Genomic DNA, 19,192 nt, shown 5'->3' on the forward strand with positions numbered 1-19,192 from the left:
CCTGCCCCAAGCCTGTCAATACCCTGTGAGACGGTGTCTGTTTCAGTCAGAACACTTGTTATTTCTCTAATTTTGAGACAGTCCAGTCAGTGTAATCTCCCTGAGGACACTACCTCACACCACAAATCAATCTGGGAAATCTTCTCTTTATTCCCTTCATCCCACAGGCCGACTCTGGGAGGGAGACCAGACCTGTGCACAGTGTTCCATGTACACTTTCACCAGGACCCCATATACCTCCAGAGGAGATCTTTATTATTGACTTCAAACCTTCCTTCCCATTCAATGCTCTTCATTTAATATCGATCTCAAACAGTGAACAGATACAAAACACACTCAGCCATGAATTTAAAGGGCAGGTGTTGGAACAGTTTGAGCTTCATACCGGGGGCCACGGAGCAAGCAGGCAGTCACAAAGGGAGGAATGTGGGAGTGTTGTGTGTCTGAGCCCAGCGGTGTGTGTTTGTGTATCAGAATCAGGTTTAATATCACCGGCATATGTGGTGAAATTTGTTCTTTTGTGACAGCAGTACATTGCAAAATTACATTTGAAATGTAGTGCAAAAAGAGAAGGAAAATACTGAGGAAGTGTTCTTGAGTTCATTGTCCATTCTGAAATCTGATGGTGGGGAAGAAGCTGTTTCTGAAAGGTTGAGTGTGTCTGCAGGGGCCTGTACATCTTCCTTGATGTTATCAATGAGAAGAAGGGCTGTTCTGGGTGATCGATATCACCTGTTTGTGGCATCATCTTTTGAATGTGTCCTGGATGCTGTGGAGTCCAGTGTCCATGAAGGATCTGGCTTAATTTACAACTTTCTGCAGAATTTTCAGATCCTATGCAGTGGCCTCTCCACACCAGGCAGTGATGGAACCAGTTAGAATGCTCTCCACACTACATCTGTAGAAATTTGCAAGTGTCTTTAGTGACAAACTGATTCCCCTCAGCCTCCGAATGAAATATCGCCGATGTTGTGCAGCTGCATCAATATGTCGGGCCCAGGTAGTTCATCAGAGATGTTGACAGGCAGGAAATGGAAACTGCTCACCCTTTTCACTTCTGATCCCACGATGAGGACTGGTGTGTGTTCCCTCGACTTCCCCTTCCTGAATCCACAATCAATTCCTTTGTCTTAATGATGTTGAGTGCAAGATTGTTGCTGTGACACCACTCAACTTGCTGATCGATCTCACTCCTGTCCTCCTCCTCGTCACCATCTGAAATTCCACCAACAATAGTTGTGTCATCGGCAAGTTTATAGATGAGCCTGGCCACACAGACGTGGGTGTAGAGCGAGTAGAGCAGTGGGCTGAGCACGCATCGTTGAGGTGTGCCAGTGTTGATTGTCAGCAAGGAGGAGATGTTATTTCTGATCCACACATACCGTGGTCCCCTGGTGAGGATCCAGTTGCAGAAGGAGGTACACAGGCCCAGGGTTTGGAGCTTGCTGAGTATCACAATTAAGAGAATGATTGTGTTGAATGCTGAGCTGTGATCAGCAGCCTGACTTGTGTATTCCTATTGCCCTGCTGATCTAAGGCTGAGTGAGGAGCCAGTGATATTGCATCTGTTGTAGACATTGTGGCGATCGGCAAATTGCAGTGGGTCCAGGTCCATGCACAGACAGGAGTTGATTCCAGCCATGACCAACCCCTCAAAGCACTTCATCACAGTAGATGTGAGCACCACTGGTGACAATCATTGAGGCAGCTGGTTTGATTGTCACCTTCAGAAACAGCTGTGTGTCTGTGTTTGTGCGTGCACACTTCAAACATTGATCCCAGTTTGTTTCAGGAATTTTTCCTGCAGCTGGGGTGATGCAAAAGAGAGACAACCATTCTGATCACAGCAAAATAATTTACCCAGTTGATACAGAACACTTAGAAATTACAAACCACGTGTGTGTTTGAGAGAAGATTTAAATGCAGAATTCAAAATTTACAAAGTACAGAGAACATAGAATAGTACAGCACAGTACAGGACCTTGAGCACACAATGTTGTGCCGACCCTCAAACCCTGCCTCCCATATAACCCCCCACCTTAAATTCCTCCATATACCTGTCTAGTAGTCTCTTAAACTTCACTAGTGTATCTGCCTCCACCACTGACTCAGGCAGTGTATTCCACACACCAATTACTCTCTGAGTAAAAAACCTTCCTCTAATATCCCCCTTGAACTTCCCACCCCTTACCTTAAACCCATGTCCTCTTGTACTGAGCAGTGGTGCCCTGGGGAAGAGGCACTGGCTATCCACTCTATCTATTTCTCTTAATATCTTGTATACCTCTATCATGTCTCCTCTCATCCTCCTTCTCTGCAAAGTGTAAAGCCCTAGCTTCCTTAATCTCTGATCATAATCCATACTCTCTAAACCAGGCAGCACCCTGGTAAATCTCCTCTGTACCCTTTCCAATGCTTCCACATTCTTCCTACAGTGAGGCGACCAGAACAGGACACAGTACTCCAAGTGTGGCCTAACCAGAGTTTTATAGAGCTGCATTATTACCTCGCGACTCTTAAACTTTATCCTTCGACTTATGAGAGCTAACACCCCATAAGCTTTCCTAACTACTCTATCCACCTGTGAGGCAACTTTCAGATCCCTCAGCTCCTCCACACTACCAAGTATCCCGCCATTTACTTTGTACTCTGCCTTGGAGTTTGTCCTTCCAAAGTGTACCACCTCGCACTTCTCCGGGTTGAACTCCATCTGCCATTTCTGAGCCCACTTCTGCATCCTATCAATGTCTCTCTGCAATCTTCGACAATCCTCTACACTATCTACCTCACCACCAACCTTTGTGTCGTCTGCAAACTTGCCAACCCACCCTTCTACCCCGACATCCAGGTCTTAATAAAAATCACAAAAACTAGAGATCCCGAAACCAATCCTTGTGGGACACCACTAGTCACAATCCTCCAATCTGAATGTACTCCCTCCACCACCACCCCCTGCCTTCTGCAGGCAAGCCAATTCTGAATCCACCTGGCCAAACTTCCCTGGATCCCATGCCTTCTGACTTTCTGAATAAGGCTACCGTGTGGAACCTTTTCAAATGCCTTATTAAAATCCATATAGATCACATCCACTGCACTACCCTCATCTATATGCCTGGTCACCTCCTCAAAGAACTCTTATCAGGCTTGTTAGACACAAGCTGCCCTTCACAAAGCCATGCTGACTGTCCCTGATCAGGCCATGATTCTCTAAATGCCCATAGTTTCTACCTCTAAGAATCTTTTCCAACAACTTTCCCACCACAGACATAAGGCTCACTGGTCTATAATTACCCGGACTATCCCTACTACCTTTTTTGAACAAGGGGACAACATTCGTCTCCCTCCAATCCTCCAGTATCAATCCCGTGGACAACGAGGACATAAAGATCCCAGCCAGAGGCTCAGCAATCTCTTCCCTAGCCTCGTGGAGCAGCCTGGGGAATATTCCGTCAGGCACCGGGGACTTATCCGTCCTAATGTATTTTAACAACTCCAACACCTCCTCTCCCTTAATATCAACATGCTTCAGAACATCAACCTCACCTATATTGTCCTCACCGTCATCAAGTTCCCTCTCATTGGTGAATACCGAAGAAAAGTATTCATTGAGGACCTCGCTCACTTCCACAGCCTCCAGGTGCATCTTCCCACCTTTATCTCTAATCGGTCCGACCTTCACTCCTGTCATCCTTTTTTTTCTTCACATAATTGAAGTATGCCTTGGGGTTTTCCTTTACCCTACTCACCAAGGCCTTCTCATGCCCCCTTCTTGCTCTTCTCAGCCCCTTCTTAAGCTCCTTTCTTGCTTCCCTATATTCCTCAATAGACCCATCTGATCTTTCCTTCCTAAACCTCATGTATGCTGCCTTCTTCCACCTGACTAGATTTTCCACCTCACTTGTCACCCATGGTTCCTTCACCTGACCATTCTTTATCTTCCTCACCGGGACAAATTTGTCCCTAACATCCCGCAGGAGATCCCTAAACATCGACCACATGTCCATAGTACATTTCCCTGCAAAAACATCATCCCAATTCACACCCCGCAAGTTCTAGCCTTATAGCCTCCGCATTTGCCCTTCCCCAAATAAAAATCTTCCTGTCCTCTCCAATTCTATCCTTTTCCATGATAATGCTAAAGGCCAGGGAACGGTGGTCACAGTCCCCCAGATGCTCACCCACTGAGAGATCTGTGACCTGACCCAGTTCGTTACCTAGTTCTAGATCTGGTATGGCATTCCCCCTGGTCGGCCTGTCCACATACTGTGACAGGAATCCATCCTGTACACACTTAACAAATTCTGCCCCATGCAAACCCTTGGAACTAATCAGGTGCCAATCAATATTAGGGAAGTTGAAGTCACCCATGATAACAACCCTGTTATTTTTGCACCTTTCCAAAATCTGCCTCCCAATCTGCTCCTTGGGATCTCTGCTGCTACCAGGGGGCCTATAGAATACCCCCAGTAGAGTAACTGCTCCCTTCCTGTTCCTGACTTCCACCCATACTGACTCAAAAGAGGATCCTGCTACATTACCCACCCTTTCTGTAGCTGTAATAGTATCCCTGACCAGTAATGCCACCCCTCCTCCCCTTTCCCCTCCTCTCTATCCCTTTTAAAGCACTGAAATCCAGGAATATTGAGAATGCATTCCTGCCCTGGTGCCAGCCAATTCTCTGTAATGGCCACTACATCATAATTCCATGTATGTATCCAAGCTCTCAGTTCATCACCTTTGTTCCTGATGCTTCTTGCATTGAAGTACACGCACTTTAGCCCTTCTACCTTACTATCTTTACACCATTTATTCTGCTTCTCTTTCCTCAAAGCCTCTCTATATGTTAGATCTGGCTTTACTCCATGCACTTCTTTCACTGCTCTATCGCTCCGGGTCCCACCCCCCTTGCAAATTAGTTTGAACCCTCCCGAACCATGCTGGCAAACCTACCTGCAAGGATATTGCTCCCCCTCGAGTTCAGGTGCAACCCTTCCAATCTGTACAGGTCCCACCCTCCCCAGAAGAGATCCCAGTGATCCAAAAATCTAAAACCCTGCTCCCTGCACCAACTCCTCAGCCACGCATTCAACTGCCATCTCCTCCAATTCTTACCATCACTGTCACGTAGCACTGGCAGCAACCCTGAGAACGCCACCCTTGAGGTCCTGTTCTTCAGCCTTCTGCCTAGTTCCCGAAACTCACACTTCAGGACCTCATTCCTCTTCCTGTCTATGTCGTTGCTAGCAACATGTATCATGACTTCTGATTGTTTTCCCTCTCGTACCAGGATGTCGTGCACCCGGTCAGAGACATCCCGGACCCTGGCACCCGGGAGGCAACAAACCATGCGGGTGTCCTTCTCACATCCACAAAATCTCCTGTCTGCTCCCCTGACTATAGAGTCTCCAATGACGACAGCTCTCCTCTTCTTCGTCCCACCCTTCTGCACCACAGGGTCAGACTCAGTGCCGGAGGCCCTGCCACCGTGGCTCACACCTGGTCGGTCGCATGTTACCACGTTCAATCCCGTGATTGCTTTTTTGGGACAAATTCAGTAAATCCAAGGATCATCATTGAATCAGTGGAAGATCAAACCCAACATCGTGGACAAAATACAATGTGCAAATGAGAACAAACTGTGTAAATACAAAATTTAAAAAATAAGAAATAAATAAGAAATGAGTATCATAAACATGAGATGAAGAATCCATGAATGTGTCCATAAGTTGTGGGAACAGTTCAGTGATGGGGCAATTGAAGTTGAGTAAAATTATCCCCTGTGGTTCAAGAGCTGGATCTTTGAAGGGTAATAACGGTTCCTGAACCTGGTTGTGTGGGTCCTGAAACTCCTGCACTTTCTTCCTGATGGCATCAGTGAGAGGAGATCATGCGCCACATGGTGGGCTCCTTGATGATAGACGTAGCTTTCCTGAGACAGCACACCATAGAAATGTGCTCAGTGGTGGGGAGGGTTTAACCAGTGATGTATTGGGCTGTATCCACTACTTCCTGTAGGATTTTCCTTTCCAGGGCTTTGATGTTTTCATACCAGGCCATGACGTAACCACTAAACATTTTCTCCACATACCTCTATAGAAGTTGCTCAAGGTTTTAGATGTCATGCTGAATCTTTGCAAGCTTCTAAGGAAATAGAGATGTTCCTGTACTTTCTTCGTAATTGCACTTACGTGCTGAGCTCAAGACAGATCCTCAAAACTGATAACATTGAGGAATTTAAGGTTGCTGACCCTCTCCGCCTCTGATCTCTGATGAGGACTGGCTCACAGGCCTCCTGTTTCCTCTGCCTGAAGTCAATAATCAGCTCCTTGCTCTCGCTGACATTAAATGAGAGGTTATAATAAGACCATAAGGTATAGGAGCAGAATTAGGCTATTTGACCCATCGAGTCTGCTCTATTAATCCTTTCATCATTTGATATATTTCAATTAGGTCACTTCTCATTCTTTTGAATTCCAGTAATATAGGCCCAGAGCCATCAGGTACTCTTCCTATGACAACACGTTTAATTTGGGAATCATTTACGTGAACCTCCTTTGGACACTCTCCAGTTTCAGCACATCTTTTCTAAGATAAGGGGTCCAAAACTGCTCACAGTACTCCAGGTGAGGCCTCACCAGTGCTCTCAAAATGTTCAACATTACATCCCTGTGTTTATATTCTATTCCTCTGGAAATGAATGCTGACATTACATTTACCTTCTTCATCACAGACTCAATCTGAAAATTGGCCTTTAGGGACTGTTTAGAAAATAGTCAGACCTTTCATTTATTCTACCAAAGTGAATGGTGATACCCTTCCTGACACTGTATTCCATCGGACACTTCTTTCCCCATTCTCCTAATCTGTTGAAGACCTTCCATAGCCTCTCTATTTCCTCAAAACGACCGGACCCTCAACCATCTTCATATTATCTGCAAACATGGCAACAAGGTCATCAATTTCATCATACACATCATTGACATTTAACATAAAAATTATCAGTCCCAGCACAGACTTCCGTGGAACCCACTAGTCAAGAGGCTCCATTTATACACACTCTTTGCTTCCTCTCAATCAGTCACAGCTTTATCCATGCTCCAGTTCATCCGAACTCTCCTCACACAGTAGCTCATGCCTCTAATCCAGACAACATCCTGGTGAACCCATTCACAGACACCAGCGGCGTGTCAGGCTTTAAGTAAGTAAATTAATAACTTGGTGATTAATAAGGGTGTCAAAGGTGATGGGTGTTGGCGCATGGCCAAGTGGTTAAGGCGTTCATCTAGTGATTTGAAGGTCGCTAGTTCGAGCCTCAGCTGAGGCAGTGCGTGTGTCCTTGAGCAAGGCACTTAACCACACATTGCTCTGCGACGACAATGGTGCCAAGCTGTATGGGTCCTAATGCCCTTCCCTTGGACAACTATCGGTGGCGTGGAGAGGGGAGACTTGCAGCATGGGCAACTGCTGGTCTTCCATACAACCTTGCCCAGGCCTGTGCCCTGGAAGCTTTCCAAGGCGCAAACCCATGGACTCATGAGACTAACGGATGCCAAAGGTGACTGGTAGAAGGCAGTAGTATGGAGTTTAGAGGGAAAATCCAATAGCCATGATCAAATGGTGAACACTCAATGGACAGAATGGATATTTCAGTTCCTATGACTTGTGATATAGTGGTGAGATGGCGATGCGGTGGGAAGTAAGATGCGGCTGCAGGTAAGAGTGGGTGTCCGGGTAGGAGGAGGTGTCAAGCACCTTTTCACTATGTCTTATAACCAACAACAATTAACTCAGAGTGGATCAATCATAAGAGTGTTTTAGTTTTACTTGTAGCAAGGGAAGACTGGCACTGTTGAAGAGCTGGTAATAGTTTTGTCAAAAGGAACCACGCAGACTGTTCGTTCACTCCTTCGGACACAAGTTCAAAGACAGGGTGCGTTCTGTTTGTCTGCTGAATTGGTGTATTTGGCATTGTTCCAGTAACACAGGTGCGGGTCTGCACTCAAGTGCTTAATACCATCAGCGTAATGTTGCATGAAAATTGTTGGGAAAGCACGCTGATACAAAACAGGTTCCAGCGTGTTACAGACAGAAGTGCCATCTTGGTAGGACAAGTGAAGTATATTTCTGCAGTGGTGGAGAAGTATTCCCACACCCATCGCCTTCCAGCCCTTACGCCACTCTCTGTTTCTGTAACCCCCTCCAAGTCCAGCACAGCTTGTCAAGCAAGCTTGTCCTTGCAAGCGAGGGAAGTTCCACACACCCCCATTTACTTCCTCCCTCAGTCCCATTCTGGATGGCAAACAGTACTTCCAGATGAGGCAACACTTCGCCTGCAACTGTCAGAATAGGATGATTTGGCAGATGAATGTGTGGCTGAGGAACTAGTGCAGGGGCATTGCATCAGATTTCTGGATCATTGCGATCTCTTCTGGGGAAGGAACAATCTGTACAACAACATGCTGGAGGAACTCAACAGGTTGGGCAGCATCCGTGGAAAGGAACAGTGAACATTTCGGGCCAAGATCCTTCATCAGGACTGAAGAGGGAAGGGGCAGAAGCCCTATAAAGAAGGTGGGGGGAGGGTGGGAAGGAGAAGGCTGGTAGGTTCCAGGTGAAAAATCAGTAAGGGGAAAGATCAAGGGGTGGGGAAAAGGAGGCAGGGAGGTGATAGGCTGGAAAGGTGAAGAAAGAATAGGGGAAAACACAATAGGTAGTAGAAGGAGGCGTAACCAAGAAGGAGGTGATAGGCAGCTAGAGGAGGGAGCACATTGAAACTGGGATAGTGAGGGGGAGGGAAATACTGGAAGTTGGAGAATTCTATGTTCAACCCAAGGGGCTGGAGACTACTTAGCGGGTATAATGAGGTGTTGCTCCTCCAACCTGAGTTTGGCCTTATCATGGCAGTAGAGGAGGCCATGTATGGGCATATCCGAATGGGATTGTGAAGCAGAGTTGAAGTGAGTGGCAACCAGGAGAACCTGTCTGTTGTGGCGGATGGAGCAGAGGTGCTCGACAAAGTGGTCCCCCAATCTGCGTCGGGTTTCACCGATATAGAGGAGGCCGCACCGGGAGCACCGGATGCAATAGATGACCCCAACAGACTCACAAGTGAAGTGTTGCCTCACCTGGAAGGACTGTTTGGGGCCCTGAATGGTGGCAAGAGAGGACGTGTAGGGACAGGTGTAGCACTTACGCTTACATGGATAAGTGCCAGGTGGGAGATCCGTGGGGAGGGACGTTAGATAAGGGAGTCACGGAGGGACCGTTCCTGCGGAAAGCAGAGAGGGGTGGAGAGGGAACGATCTGCTTAGTAGTGGGGTCCTGTTGAAGGTGACGGAAGTTGCGGAGGATAATGTGCTGGATCCAGAGGCTGGTGGTGTGGTAGGTGAAGACAAGGGGAACTCTGTCCTTGTTGTGGTGGTGGGAGGATGGGGTGAGGGCTGAAGTGCGGGAAATGGAGGAGATGTGGGTGAGGGCATCATTAATGATAGCAGAAGAGAAACCACGATCCTTTAAGAAAGAGGACATTTGAGATGTCCTGGAAGAGAAAGACTCATCCTGGGAGCAGATGCGGTGGAGACGGAGGAACTGGGAATAGGGAATGGCATTTTTGCATGTGGCGGGGTGGGAAGAGGTATAGTCGAGGTAGTTATGAGAGTCAGTGGGCTTGTAGGAGATGTCAGTGGATGGTCTGTCTCCAGAGATGGAGACCGAGAGATCGAGAAAGGGGAGAGAAGTGTCCGAGATAGACCAAGTGAATTTGAGGGATGGGTGGAAGTTAGAAGCAAAGTCGATGAAATTGACGAGCTCAGCATGGGTGCAGGAAGCAGCACCAATGTGGTTGTCAATGTAGTGAAGGAAAAGTTGGGGAGCAGTGCCAGTACAGGTTTGGAGAATAGACTATTCCACATAACCATCGAAGAGGTAGGCATAGCTGGGGCCTATGCGAGTGCTCGTAGCTGTACCCGTGATCTGAAGAAAGTGGGAAAGATCTGTACAACAGGGCTCTAGTCACCATCAGGTTTAAACATTTAACAGCTGAGTTGAACTCCCTCCCTCGTGTGAAGTTGCTGGCGTCTCAGTAGGTGGGATGACATTAAATCTCTTGGCTCACTCAGGACGGAAGTGTGGCCTCTACTCATTAACAACTTCACTGTAGCCTCTCAAGTGCTACACATGCCCTTACACTTCCTCCCTTACCACTATTCAGGGCCCCAAACAGTCCTTCCAGGTGAGACATCACTTCACCTGTGAGTCGACTGGGGTGATATACTGCGTCCGGTGCTCCCGATGTGGCCTTTTATATATTGGTGAGACCCGACGCAGACTGGGAGACCGCTTTGCTGAACACCTACGCTCTGTCCGCCAGAGAAAGCAGGATCTCCCAGTGGCCACACATTTTAATTCCACATCCCATTCCCATTCTGACATGTCTATCCACGGCCTCCTCTACTGTAAAGATGAAGCCACACTCAGGTTGGAGGAACAACACCTTATATTCCATCTGGGTAGCCTCCAACCTGATGGCATGAACATCGACTTCTCTAACTTCCGCTAAGGCCCCACCTCCCCCTCGTACCCCATCTGTTACGCATTTTTATGCACACATTCTTTCTCTCACTCTCCTTTTTCTCCCTCTGTCCCTCTGAATATACCTCTTGCCCATCCTCTGGGTCACCCCCCCCCTTGTCTTTCTTCCCGGACCTCCTGTCCCATGATCCTGTCGTATCCCCTTTTGCCTATCACCTGTCCAGCTCTCGGCTCTATCCCTCCCCCTCCTGTCTTCTCCTATCATTTTGCATCTCCCCCTCCCCCTCCAGCTTTCAAATCCCTTACTCACTCTTCCTTCAGTTAGTCCTGACGAAGGGTCTCGGCCCGAAACGTCGACTGTACCTCTTCCTATAGATGCTGCCTGGCCTGCTGCGTTCACCAGCAACTTTGATGTATGTTGCTTGAATTTCCAGCATCTGCAGAATTCCTGTTGTTTGTAGCCTCTCAAGGTGGGTTAACGGAATGAAATGCTTCCCACACTCCGAACAGGTTTACAGATGCTCCCCGTGCGTGAAATGGCGGGTGTTTCAGTAGCTCAGGTAACTGATCGGACTGTTCCCACATGCGGAGCTTGTGATCAGAATTTTCCCCCGTGTGGCTGCTGTGGTATTTCTGCAGTGCAGATGTTTGATGAATCCTTTCCCATGCTCGGAGTGGATTAATGGCCTCTCCCCAGTGTGAACATGCTGGAGTATGTGCAGGTACAATGGCCGAGTGAGTGACTTCCAAAATGAGAGGCCCTTACTCCACTCCGAGCCAGGAAAAATACCGGTGCTGTGGAAGACTTCCTGCTTGGTTCCTTTTCCCAATAAGGCGACTGCAAGTGAACTTCATGACTACAGATCATTTGCCCTCACATCTCATCTGATGGAAGTGCTGTAGAGGCTGGTCCTGACTTACCTTGGACCCTATACAGTTTGCCAACCAACCTTATGAGGGAGTAGATGATGTCATCATCTACCTATTGCAGCGAGCTCTCTCCCACCTGGATGATGCTGTTAGCATTGTGAGAATCACATTTTTTTTTTATTTCTCTGGTGCCTTCAGTAAAATCCAGGCAGGTCTTTTGAGGAAGAAACTGCCAAGGATGGGTGTAGACAAATTCACTATCTCCTGGATCACTGCCTTCCTGACTGATGGACCCCAGTTTGTACCGCTGGGTGGTTCTCTGCCTGAGGTGGAGGTGGGTGACACTGGAGCCCCACAAGGGACTGTCCTGTCTCCGTTTATGTTCACACTGTACACCTCAGACTTTCAATGTGACTCTGAGTCTTGTCACTTGCATAAGTTCTCTGATAACTCTGCGGTAGTTGGGTGCATCAGAGACGGGCAGGAGTACAGAGGACTGGTGGACAGGATTGTGGAATAGTGAGGGAGGAATCACCTGCTCCTGAATATGTCCAAAACCAGGGAAATGGTGATTGATTTTAGGAGGAATAGGACTGATGAGACCAATATACATTCTGGTAGAAGTTGTTGCAATGGTGAAGGAATACAAATACTTGGGTGTTCACCTTGACAACAGACTTGACTGGAAAACCAACCCCAACTCTGTTTACAGAAGGGTACGAGCAGACTCTTATTTTCTAAGGAAGCAGAGATCCTTGAATGTGTGAGGCAGGTGTCGCAGGTCTTTTACCAGTCTGTTGCAGCGAGTGCAGTTTTCTTTGCTGCGCTATGTTGGGAGAGCAGCATCAGTGCTGGTGAACAAAAAGGCGAGACCCATCCTTGGCCACAACCAGGATTCTTTCGAGTTAGTGGTGGAGAGGAGGAGAGAAAAAACTGATATCGTTTTTGGACAATCAGGCAGATTCTCTCTATAAACTACTGAATAGGCAGCGGAGCCCCCACCCCCTTTCGAACAGACTCACTCAGCTCCGCTGCCACCAGGATCGTTGCAGAAAATATTTCCTACCAAATGCAATGAGCCTAGACAACAGTTCATCTTTCTGCGACAGAACACACATCGTAGTTCAATAGTCTCTGCATTTTTGTTTCATACATTATTATTGCACATTGTTTTTTTTTATTTTGGGAAAGTTTGCACGCTGTTAAGTGAGTTTTTAAATGTTGCTGCTGTAACGAAAGAATTCCCCACTCGGGTCAATAAAATATTTATTATTATTATCATCACCATCCAGCCCTTTATCTTTTTCATCAACCAACTTCCCAGCTCTCTACTTCACCCTCCCCCTCTCCTGGTTTCACTTATCACCTCACCTCCTCCCACATTTTTACTCCCTCCCTTCCTTTCCAGTATCGAAACCTCAACTGCTGACTTCTCTCCATAGTCTGCTCCCAGTGACTTCTCTCCATAGTCTGCCCCGTCTGACTTCTCTCCATAGTCTGCCCCCGCTGACTTCTCTCCATAGTCTGCTCCCAGTGACTTCTCTCCATAGTAAGCCCCTGCTGACTTCTCTCCATAGTCCGCCCCCGCTGACTTCTCTCCATAGTCTGCCCCCAGTGACTGCCCTCCAGCATCGTGTGTGTGTTGCTTTGTCTGTCTGTCTGTATCTTGTTTTACGGCGGTTGGCATCCAGCTTAATGGTGCATTACCGCCACCCTCTGCTCCAGAATGTGCACTAGACATACATTCTAAATCCCTTCACCCAATCACACATACACACACACGCACACACACAAACCTACACTTCACCCTCCCATCTTTGACCATCCTAGTATCCTATTCCTGTTTATTCGTCATATTCTATAAAAAAAACCATGTACCCCTTAAAAACACTAAAAATACCCGGACTTGTGCTCTCTCACCCATGCCCAGCAACCCTTTTAATGTGAATTCCTGCATCCCCAACTCCCTTAGTTTAATTCTCATCATCTCTCTCTGTATCCCATACTTCCTGCAACTCAGAACTACAGGTTCTACTGACTCCTCTTCCTGACATTCCTCACACAATCCTGTCTGGTGTTTCCCTATCATTTTCAATGTTTTGTTTAATGCACAGTGTCCCAGCCTTAACCTAGTCCACACAGTCTCCTCTCTTCTGTTTCGTGTTGCTTTGTATTTCCTCATCTCCTGTTTAAACAAACGCGCATGCGCAGACGTCGCAGCAGCTCCTGCCTATCACGCATGCGCTCAGTGGACGAGCGGCTCGGGAGGGTCGGGTGCAGGTAGGAGCGCGGCCCTCCGGGCGGCATTTTAATCACCGGCGTCTGAACCGCGATTGAAGGACAATTACTGTCAGCTCTGGCCACAGTGGTCCCACAACCCAGGACAGTTCCGATCCCTTCCCTCTCTCCGTCCCGCGAACCGTACACCCGAGCCATAGGGAACTTTAGGTTGACGAGCGCTGGCGCCGCCGCGCATGCGCATCGTTGAATCAGTCAGGATGTCTGATCCGTGTCTTGTTGGAAAATGAGTTCATATGGAAACATAGGAATCTACAGGCCCTTCGTCCCACAGTTTTGTGCCAACCATGTTACCTATTCTAGAGATTGCCTCGGATTTCCCAACCATGTTATCATGGGTGACTTTAACTTCCCTAATATTGATTGGCACCTGATTAGTTCCAAGGGTTTAGATGGGGCAGAGTTTGTTAAGTGTGTCCAGGATGGATTCCTGTCACAGTATGTTGACAGGCCAACTAGGGGGAATGCCATACTAGATCTAGTATTACGTAATGAACCAGGTCAGGTCACAGATCTCTCAGTGGGTGAGCATCTGGGGGACAGTGACCACCGCTCCCTGGCCTTTAGCATTATCATGGAAAAGGATAGAATCAGAGAGGACAGGAAAATTTTTAATTGGGGAACGGCAAATTATGAGGCTATAAGACTAGAACTTGCGGGTGTGAATTGGGATGATGTTTTTGCAGGGAAATGTACTATGAATATGTGGTCGATGTTTAGAGATCTCTTGCAGGATGTTAGGGATAAATTTGTCCCAGTGAGGAAGATAAAGAATGGTAGGGTGAAGGAACCATGGGTGACAAGTGAGGTGGAAAATCTAGTCGGGTGGAAGAAGGCAGCATACATGAGGTTTAGGAAGCAAGAATCAGATGGGTCTGTTGAGGAATATAGGGAAGCAAGAAAGGAGCTTAAGAAGGGGCTGAGAAGAGCAAGAAGGGGGCATGAGAAGGCCTTGGCGAGTAGGGTAAAGGAAAACCTCAATGCATTCTTCAATTATGTGAAGAACAAAAGGATGACAGGAGTGAAGGTAGGACCGATTAGAGATAAAGGTGGGAAGATGTGCCTGGAGGCTGTGGAAGTGAGTGCGATCCTCAATGAATACTTCTCTTTGGTATTCACCAATGAGAGGGAACTTGAATTTTCCCCAGGCTGCTCCACGATGTGAGGGAAGAGATTGCTGAGCCTCTGGCTTGGATCTTTATGGCCTCGTTGTGTACGAGAGTGGAGGGAGGCGAATGTTGTCCCCTTGTTCAAAAAAGGTAGTAGGGATAGTGCGGGTAATTATAGACCAGTGAACCTTACGTCTGTGGTGGGAAAGCTGTTGGAAAAGATGCTTAGAGATAGGATCTATGGGCATGTAGAGAATCATGGTCTGATCAGGGACAGTCAGCATGGCTTTGTGAAGGGCAGATCATGTCTAACAAGCCTGATAGAGTTCTTTGAGGATGTGACCAGGCATATAGATGAGGGTAGTGCAGTCGATGTGAGTTACATGGATTTTAGTAAGGCATTTGACAAGGTTCCACACGGTAGGCTTATTCAGAAAGTCAGAAGGCATGGGCTCAGGGAAATTTGGCCAGGTGGATTCAGGATTGGCTTGCCTGCAGAAGGCAGAGGGTCGGGGTGGAGGGAATACATTCGGATTGGAGGGTTGTGACTAGTGGTGTCCCACAAGGATCGGTTCTGGGACCTCTACTTTTAATGATTTTTTATTAATGACCTGGATGTGGGGGTAGAAGGGTGGGTCGGCATGTTTGCAGATGACACAAAGATTGGTGGTGTTGTAGATAGTGTAGAGGATTGAAAGAGATTGCAAAGAGACATTGACAGGTTGCAGAAGTGGGCTGAGAAGTGGCAGATGGAGTTCAACCCGGAGAAGTGTGAGGTGGTACACTTTGGAAGGACAAACTCCAAGACAGAGTACAAAGTAAATGGCGGGATACTTGGTAGTGTGGAGGAGCAGAGGGATCTCGGGGTACATGTCCACAGATCCCTGAAAGTTGCCTCACAGGTGGATAGGGTAGTTAAGAAAGCTTATGGGGTGTTAGCTTTCATAAGTTGAGGGATGGAGTTTAGAGTCATGATGTAATGATGCAGCTCTTTAAAACTCTGGTTGGGCCACACTTGGAGTACTGTGTCCAGTTCTGGTCGCCTCACTATAGGAAGAATATGGAAGCATTGGAAAGGGTACAGAGGAGATTTACCAGGGTGCTGCCTGGTTTAGAGAGTATGGATTATGATCAGAGATTAAGGAAGCTAGGGCTTTACACTTTGCAGAGAAGGAGGATGAGAGGAGACATGATAGAGGTATACAAGATATTAAGAGGAATAGATAGAGTGGATAGCCAGCGCCTCTTCCCCAGGGCACCACTGCTCAATACAAGAGGACATGGCTTTAAGATAGGGGGCGGGAAGTTCAAGGGGGATATTAGAGGAAGGTTTTTTACTCAGAGAGTGGTTGGTGCGTGGAATGCACTGCCTGAGTCAGTGGTGGAGGCAGATACACTAGTGAAGTTTAAGAGACTACTAGACAGGTATATGGAGGAATTTAAGGTGGCGGGTTATATGGGAGGCAGGGTTTGAGGGTTGGCACAATGTGGGTCGAAGGGCCTGTACTGTGCTGTACTATTCTATGTTCTATGTAACCACATAGCCCTCTATTTTTCTAAGCTCCATATACATATTTAAGAGTCTGTTAAAAGACTCTTTGGTATCTGCCTCTACCACCATTGCCAGCAGTGCATTCCATGCACCAACCACTATCTGTGTGAAAAACTTACCTCTGACATCCCCCTTGTACCTACTTACAAGCTCCTTAAAATTATGCCCCCTCATGTTAGTCAGTTCAGCCCTCTGGAAAAGTCTCTGGCTAGCCACATGATCGATGCCTCTCATCATCTTATACAACTCTCAGGTCACCTCTCATCTTCAGTCGCTCCAAAGTTTACTCAAACTATTCTCATAAGGCTGTTCTCCAATCCATGCAGCATCCTTGTAAATCTCATAGAACATAGAACATAGAATAGTACAGCACAGTACGGGCCCTTCGGCCCACAATGTTGTGCCGACCCTCAAACCCTGCCTCCCATATAAGCCCCCACCTTAAATTCCTCCGTATACCTGTCTAGTGGTCTCTTAAACTTTACTAGTGTATCTGCCTCCACCACTGACTCAGGCAGTGCATTCCACGCACCAACCACTCTCTGAGTAAAAAACCTTCCTCTAATATCCCCCTTGAACTTCCCACCCCTTACCTTAAAGCCATGTCCTCTTGTATTGAGCAGTGGTGCCCTGGGGAAGAGGCGCTGGGTATCCACTCTATCTATTCCTCTTATTATCTTGTACACCTCTATCATGTCTCCTCTCATCCTCCTTCTCTCCAAGGAGTAAAGCCCTAGCTCCCTTAATCTCTGATCATAATGCATACTTTCTAAACCAGGCAGCATCCTGGTAAATCTCCTCTGTACCCTTTCCAATGCTTCCACATCCTTCCTATAGTGAGGTGACCAGAACTGGACACAGTACTCCAAGTGGGACCTAACTAAGGTCTTATATAGCTGTAACATTACCTCACAGCTTTTGAACTCAGTCCCATGGTTGATGAAGGGCTCCTTAACAGCAATGTCAACCTGCACAGCAGCTTTGAGCGTACTATTGAAATGGACCCCAAGATATCACTGATCCTCCACACTGCCAAAACTCCTAATATAATATTATATTCTGTCTGCAAATTTGACCTACGAAAATGAACCTCTGCACACTTATCTAGGTTGAACTCCATCTGCCACTTCTCATCCCAGTTCTGCATCCTATCGATGTCCTGCTGCAACCTCTGGCAACTGTCCAGACTCTCCACAACACCCACAACATTTGTGACATTAGCAAACTTACTAACGCACTATTCTACATGCTTATCAAGATCATTTATAGAAATCACAAACAGACGGGTCCCAGAACACATCCCTGCAGAACACCACTGGTCATTGTCCTCCATGCAGAATACGAACCATCTACAATCACCTTTTGGCTTCTGTGGGCAATCCAGTTCTGGATCCACAAAGCAAGGTCTACTTTGATCCTTGCCTCATTACTTTCTGAATGAGCCTTGCATGTGGAATCTTATCAAAAGTCTTATTGAAAGCCACGTACACTACATCCAATGCTCTACCTTCATCAGTGTGTTTTGTTACATCCTCAGAGAATTCAATCAGGTTCATAAGGCACGACCTACCCGAGAAAAAGCCATGCTGACTATCGCAAATGAGATTATGTTTCCCCAAATGCTCATAAATTCTGCCTCTCAGGAGCTTCTCCAAAACATTGCCCTCCACTGAACTAAGACTCACTGGTGTATAATTTCCTAGGTTACCTCTATTCCCTTTCCTGAACAAGGGAACAATGACTTCCAAATCGCTGACACTTCTCCGATCCCTATTGATGGTGCAAAGTTCATCGCCAGAGGCTCAGCAATTACCACCCTCACTTCCCACAGTAGCCTGAGGTATATCTCAACTTCAGTACCTCCAACCTGAGTTGAACTTGGTAAAATTGTGATGCTAGAGCTCACATTGAAAGTAGATTTTATAGAAACATGTAAAATTATGAAAGGGATAGATAAGATAAAGGCAGGAAAGTTGTTTCCACTGCTAAATGAGACGAGAACCAGAGGACATCGCCTCAAGATTCAGGGAATTTGGGATGGAGATGAGGAGGAACTGCTTTTCCCAGAGAGGGGTGCAGCTGTGGATTTCTCTGCCCAATGAAGCAGTGGAGGCCACCTCAGTAAATATATACAGTCATAGTCATAGGCATTCTTTATTGATCCCGAGGGAAATTTGGTTTTGTTACAGTTGCACCAACCAAGAACAGAGTATAAAAATAGTAATATAACCATAAATAATTAAATAATAATATGTAAATTATGCCAGGAAATAAGTCCAGGACCAGCCAAGGGAGGAGTTGTAAAGTTTGATGGCCACAGGCAGGAATGACTTCCTATGACGCTCTGTGCTGCATCTCGGTGGAATGAGTCTCTGACTGAATGTACTCCTGTTCCCACCCAGTACATTATGTAATGGATGGGAGACATTGTCCAAGACGGCATGCAACTTGGACAGCATCCTCTTTTCAGACACCACCGTGAGAGAGTCCAGTTCCATCCCCACAACATCACTGGCGTTACTAATGAGTTTGTTGATTCTGTTGGTGTCTGCTACCCTCAGCCTGCTGCCCCAGCACACAACAGCAAACATGATAGCACTGGCCACCACAGACTTGTAGAACATCCTCAGCATCATCCGACATGTTAAAGGACCTCAGCCTCCTCAGGAAATAGAGACGGCTCTGACCCTTCTTGTAGACAGCCTCAGTGTTCTTTGACCAGTCCAGTTTATTGTCAATTTATATCCCCAGGTATTTGTAATCCTCCACCATGTCCACACTGACCCCCTGGATGGAAACAGGGGTCACCGGTACCTTAGCTCTTCTCAGGTCT

The 19,192-nt window shown here is 47.0% G+C and overlaps 1 protein-coding gene across 2 annotated transcripts in view; it reads left to right on the forward strand.

The window, feature by feature from the left end:
* The window catches only part of LOC134345902 (gastrula zinc finger protein XlCGF26.1-like), a 49,161-nt gene that overhangs the window by 22,585 nt on the left and 7,384 nt on the right, over positions 1-19,192 (forward strand). The window contains exon 1 of one of the 2 annotated variants that reach the window (XM_063047246.1): positions 13,624-13,680. The exons of the other annotated variant lie outside the window; for it this stretch is intronic. The gene's annotated coding sequence lies outside the window, so the exon portion shown is untranslated. Of the gene's footprint in view, positions 1-13,623; positions 13,681-19,192 lie in introns of those variants that run through there. 2 annotated transcript variants of the gene reach the window in all.

Source organism: Mobula hypostoma, chromosome 4, assembly GCF_963921235.1.
Source record: "Mobula hypostoma chromosome 4, sMobHyp1.1, whole genome shotgun sequence".
Taxonomy (NCBI): Eukaryota; Metazoa; Chordata; class Chondrichthyes; order Myliobatiformes; family Myliobatidae; genus Mobula; species Mobula hypostoma.